Raw genomic sequence first — 6,745 nt, forward strand, 5'->3', positions numbered from 1 at the left:
TTCCTAACATTTGCAAATGTGTTTTTGTATAGTAAATGGATCTTGATAGAGCCGTAGCAGATGATGTGGAAAGTAATGCAACCGCACCCACTCAAGGGGCAGTGCAGTCTGATTCTAGACATTCTGTAAGTAACCAAGAGGAATAGGCTAAGCAAGCCTTCTTCCAAATGATGAACGAGTGGTTCACAGAGTTCGTACGAATGAATCCGGCTGCTCAACAACCTCTACCCCCGCCTAATTCCCTTCAAACTTCTGTTTTACCTCCTGTTATGAATCTGATTGCGACGAATAAGCCTCTTGTCGATAAAATTCAAAAATATGGGGCCGAAGAGTTCAGGGCCACCAATGATGATGTTGCTGAGAGAGTCGAATTTTGGCCCGAGAATACTATCCAAGTATTCGTGAAATGTCTTGTACTCCTGAGGAATATGTTAAATGTATCGTTTCTTTACTGAGAGATACAGTCTATCAATGGTGGAAAACTTTAATTTTTGTTGTTTCGAAAGAACGAATTACTTGGGATTTCTTTCAATCTGAATTTTGAAAAAAATCCATTAGTTAGAGATTTATTGATCAAAAGAGAAAGGAGTTTCTCGAGCTTGAACAAGGTCGTATGTCCGTAACGGAATACAAGCGAGAATTTGTTTGACTGAGCTGATATGCACAAGAATGTGTATCCATAGAGGAAATAATGTGCAAAAGATTTGAAGATGGTTTAAACGAAGATATTCGTCTGTTAGTCGGGATTTTAGAGATCAAAGAGTTTGTTGTGCTCGTTGATCGAGCATGTAAAGTTGAAGAACTCGATAAAGAGAAGAGAAAAGCTGAATCAGAAGTTAGAGATGTAAGAAAGAGATCTTCGAGTAAATCATTCTAGTCTGAATCAAAGGAATTTCGAGATGATTATAGCCATTCAAAGGCTAATGTGGGAAATTTGAACAGAGATCGTGCTAGATCACATTCGAGATTTAAAGCTCCTGCTACTTCAGTTGCAAGTGTTGGAAATGTTCGCTCCTATTGACCTGAGTGCAAGCATTGTGGTAAAAGACATCTGGGAAGTTGTAGATTGAATGATCGAGCTTGCTTTAGATGTGGATCATTGATCATTTTATCCGTGATTGTCCTGAGTTAGCTGAACAGAATACAGTATAGAACATGAGACCGAGTAATACTATAACTAGAGGGAGATCACCCATAGGTTCCGAGAATGTGAGTGGAAGTTAGAGAACGACCAAAGATACAGCTATGAGGTCCAAGGCCAGAGCACCTGCTCGAGCATACGCTATTCGGGCTCGTGAAGAAGCGTCATCTCCAGATGTCATTACCGATACTTTCCTTCTTTATGATACGATTGTTGTTGCATTGATTGATCCTGGATCGACACGTTTTTATGTATGTGAGACTTTAGTATCCAGTAAGACTTTGCCTGTAGAGTCTACTGAGTTTGTGATTAAAGTATCAAACCCCTTAGGCCGGTGAGTCTTGGTTGATAAAGTATGTAAAATTGTCCATTGATGATTCGAGATTTATATTTTTCGGTTGATTTGATGTTGTTACCATTCGATGAATTTGATATAATTCTAGGCATGGATTGGCTTACTTTGCACGATGCTACTGTGAATTGCAAACGAAAAACTATTGATTTGAGATGCAAAAATGACGAGATAATCCGAATTGAGTCAGTGATCTGAATGGGTTGCCAACTGTGATATCAGCAATGAAAGCTTTGAATTATGTGAAAAAGGGATGCGAAACCTATTTTGCTTATGTGATTGATTCGAATGTGACAGATAAGAAATTAGAATCAGTGCCTGTTGTTTGTGAGTTTCTTGATGTGTTTCCAGAAGAGTTACCGGGTTTGCCGTTGATCCGAAAGGTTGAGTTTGGTATTGGATTAGTGCCAGGAAAAACTCTGATTTTGATAGCTTCGTACAGAATGGCTCTGACCGAATTGAAAAAATTAAAGTCTCAGGTGCAATAATTGATAGATAGAGGGTTTGCTAAACCTAGTTTCTCACCTTAGGGTGCTCTGGTTCTGTTCGTGAGAAAGAAAGATGGTATGATGAGAATGTGCATTAATTATTGTCAGTTGAACAAAGTGATTATAAAGAACAAATATCCTCTGCCCAGAATTGACGATTTGTTTGATCAGTTGAAAGGTGCTACTGTGTTTTTGAAGATAGATCTGAGATCAGGTTACTATTAGTTGCGAGTTAAATACTACGGTGTGCCGAAAAACTACTTTCTGAACAAGGTACGGACATTATGAGTTTTTAGTTATGCCTTTCGGACTTATTAATGTACCTGCTGCTTTTATAGATTTAATGAATCGGATCTTTAGACAGTATTTGGATCGATTTGTGGTAGTGTTTATAGATGACATATTGATATATTCTCGCAATGAATCCGAGCATGTCGAACATCTGAGAATAGTGTTACAAACTTTACATGACAAGGAGTTATATGCAAAGTTCAGTAAATGTGAGTTCTAGTTACGAGAAGTTAGTTTTCTAAGACATGTTGTGTCAACATGGAGTATTCGGGTTGATCCGAGCAAGATTTTGGCAATATTAGATTGGAAGCCTCCGAGAAATGTTTTTGAAGTCTAAAGTTTTCTGAGACTTACCGGTTTTTACATACGGTTCGTAAAAGGTTTCTCTATGATTGCAACCCCGATGACTAGACTACTTCAGAAAGATGTTAAATTTGAGTGGTCAGAAAACTGTCAGAAAAGTTTTGATCAATTGAAAATTTTGTTGACTGAAGCTCCGGTATTAGTTCAACCAGAATCAGGTAAAGAATTCGTAATCTTTAGTGATGCATCTTTAAATGTTTTGGGCTGTGTTCTGATACAGGAAGACAAAGTGATAACTTATGCCTCGAGACAGTTAAAGTCGCACGAAAAGAATTATCCGACACATGATCTGGAATTGGCAGCTATTGTATTTGCATTGAAGATTTGGTGCTACTATCTGTTCGGTGAGAAATGCCATGTCTATTCTGATCATAAAAGCTTGAAATACCTAATAACTCAGAAAGATTTGAATTTGCGGTAGAGAAGATGGTTTGAACTGTTAAAATACTATGAGCTTGTTATTGATTATCATCCGAGAAAAGCAAATGTTGTTGCTAATGCTTTGAGTCGGAAATCACTGTTGCATTATGTGCTATGAATGCTCAATTGTCTATGTCTGATGATGGTTCGGTTCTAGCCGAATTGAAAATGAGGCCTTTATTCTTACAATAGATTTATGATGCTTAGAAGGTTGATAAGGAGATATTAGCAAAACAAGTTCAATGTGATGTGAATACTGATCCAGAGTTTCAAATTGGTGTTGAGGATTGTTTGAGGTTCAGAAATCAGATTTGTGTTTTGAGAAATCTAGAGTTGATTTAGATGATTTTGAGAGAAGCTCACAGTAGTAGACTATCAATACATCCGAGAAGTACAAAAATGTATAACGATCTAAAACAGCTTTATTGGTGGCCTGGTATGAAACGAGATATCTCAGAATTTGTTTCGAAATGTCTAATCTGTTAGCAAGTCAAAGCCGAACATCAGGTACCCTCTGGTTTACTATAGCCGATTATGATTCCAGAGTGGAAATGGGACAAAATCACGATGGATTTTGTATCGGGTTTGCCTCTGTCACCGAGTAAGAAAGATGCGGTCTGGGTAGTGGTTGATAGACTAACAAAGTTGACCCATTTTATTCTGGTACGCACTGATTTTTCGCCTGATAAGCTTACTGAGTTGTACATCTCTCAGGTTGTTAGATTACACGGAATACCTATTTCTATTGTTTCGGATAGAGATCCGAGGTTCACATCGCGATTTTGGAAGAAACTGCAAGATGCGTTAGCTACGAAACTACACTTTAGCACTGCTTTTCACCCACAGACGGATGGTCAATCAGAGCAAATTATTCAGATACTCGAGGATATGTTGAGATGTTGCATTCTTGAGTTTGAAGGTACGTGGGAATGATACTTGCCACTGATTGAATTTGCATATAATAATAGCTTTCAATCAAGTATCAAAATGGCACATTACGAGGCTTTGTACGGTCGCAAATATCGAACACCTTTGTATTGGATGGAGCTTAGTGAGAATAAGATACACGAGATCGATTTGATCAAAGAGACTGAACAGAAAGTGAAAGTAATTCGTGATAGTCTAAAAGCAGCATCGGATCGTAAGAAGTCGTATACAGACTTGAAACGGAAGGATATCGAGTATCAGATCAGGGATAAAGTGTTTTTGAAAGTAGCACCATGAAAGAAAAATACTCTGATTCGGTCATAAAGGAAAATTGAGTCCGAGATTCATTTGGTCGTATAAGATTATTGAGCGTATCGGGCCGGTTGCTTAGAGATTGATGTTTCCATTTAAAGTAGAAAAGATTCATAATGTGTTTGACATATCTATGCTTCGACGATATCGATCTGATACCTTGCATGTGATTTTACCATCTAAGATTGAAATTAAGTCTGATATGACATATGAAGAAGAACCAATTCGGATTTTGGATCGCGAGATTAAAGAACTGCGAAACAAGAAAATTCTGTTAGTAAAAGTATTAGGGCATAGACACGGTGTTGAAGAGGTTACATGGGAGCCTGAAGACGATGTGGTAGCCTGAAGATGCTATGAGACAACAATATCTGAATCTGTTTAACGGTAAGATTTTTGGGGACGAAAATCCCTAAGGGGGGAGACTTGTAGCAGCCCGATTTAGACCCTAGTCGGATAGTGGTTTTGGGACCACAAATTCGAGTTAAAAAATATTTTAATATTATTTTCTGTGCTTATAGTATGTGAATTAACATGTGTGAAATTTTCGTGAATTAATTTTATCGTTTATGTGCCGATTTGTGAAAAAGGACTTAATTGCAGAAAATACAAAAGTTGTGTGCCATTTGTTAAAGTGCCGAATTGACATGACTTTTTAAGTATGAGGTCCTTAAGATGCAAATGGACTATCTAATTCATGCATGGACAAGTATGGACATTGGTTAGTGGATTTTTAATGTTATATGGCTAAGGTTAAAATAGTAATTGTTGTGTTATTATTAATTAAATAAAAACAGACATGCAAATGGCCATTATCATCTTGTTTTTGCCAAAACACAAAAGAAAAAGAAATGTTTGAAGCTTCATTAGGTTCGGCACTTGTTTAGCTAGATTAAGATTAAGAACAAAAGAAAACAGAATTAGATTGGGGAAAGTCGAAAGTGGTCGAGTAGTGAATTCCATCTATTTGTCTTCGTCCGAGGTAAGTTCGTAAGTGAATAAATGATATTAAATTGAATGTATTTTTTATATACATTGTCGAATTAAATTCAGCATAGAATGATTAGTTACGAGCTTAATTTGATTGAATTACAACATCCGAAAGCCTTATGAATCATAGGATTCTGATATGTGATTTCGTGTAAGACCACGTCTGGGACGATGGCATCGGTTTGAGATTTACATGTAAGACCATGTCTGGGACATTGGCATCGTATATGATTACGTGTAAGACCCTGTCTAAGACAATGGCATCATTATTTGATTACATGTAAGACCACGTCTGGGACGTTGGCATTATTCGAGCTTTTTAAGCTATCTGAGTATCCTTTTGATCCCGAATGGTTCAACGAAAAATGTTACAGCAAAACCAAATGTGAGTTTGAATTAAACGATTCAGGTATATTTGATTTATATAAAGTATTGTAGTATAACATGATAATGTGAATTAATCGCTTAAATATGTTTATATTTATGTGTGTTCAAGATTGAGAGTTTTTGGCCTACTTGTATGAATTATATATGTTCTTTGTTAAACTATTTGCTTATGACTTACTAAGCTATTTAAGCTTACTGTGTGTTCGTTCGTTCGCTGCTTTATAGATTTTGGAAGTTAGTTACAAGCTCAGGGATCGTTAAGGAAATCCGTCACACTAACAAACGCTATTTTGGTATTTTTTTTTGAAGCTTGAATTTTGAACTTATGGCATATATAGGCTAGCATTTGTTTTGGTTGGTCTTGCAATTTGTATATGTTTAGCCATGCGAAAATGGCTTGATCTTAAAGCTAATGATCAATGTTTAAGTAAATTTGGTCATGGTATATACGTGTGGTAATTTTGATATATGGATGTGTTTTGGTTGTGGATTGTTAATGATGCTAAAGATAGTGATAATCGGTCATGTGTTAGCTTAAATCGCAAATATAGATGATGTTTTTAATCTAAATTATGGTTCGGCAATGGTAATATATTCATGTAGTTAATTGTTTAGTTATATGTTAATGTTGAAATTGGTTGTATTCGTTATGTGAGAATTATGCTATGCTCGGATAGTTGACAATTTGAAATGGTATGATTGCATTAGTTAATTGGATAGAAATGTTGAACAAAATCTATATGTATATTTGGCTAAAATATTAAACTCATATTATTGAGTATGTGATATGGTTATGTCATGTATTGAAGTCATATTAGATGTCTGAATACTCGGATATGTAATTAGTTATGTGTATGTATGTTAAGCATGCGAATTAGGTGTATTTTTAGTGTTGTATGTGCTTAAAACGGTTCAAATTAATATGTTTATATACGCACAAACTTGTGTTAAGAGAATAAGTATAATTGGTCTTGAAATAATGCTTGTTTAAATAAGTATATGCAAAGTGATATGTTTAGTATGGGGGTTCAGAAATGATTCAATTAATGTATGTTTATATGTATAAACTTGTAA

Source organism: Gossypium hirsutum, chromosome D11 (assembly GCF_007990345.1).
Source record: "Gossypium hirsutum isolate 1008001.06 chromosome D11, Gossypium_hirsutum_v2.1, whole genome shotgun sequence".
In the NCBI taxonomy this organism is placed as follows: Eukaryota; Viridiplantae; Streptophyta; class Magnoliopsida; order Malvales; family Malvaceae; genus Gossypium; species Gossypium hirsutum.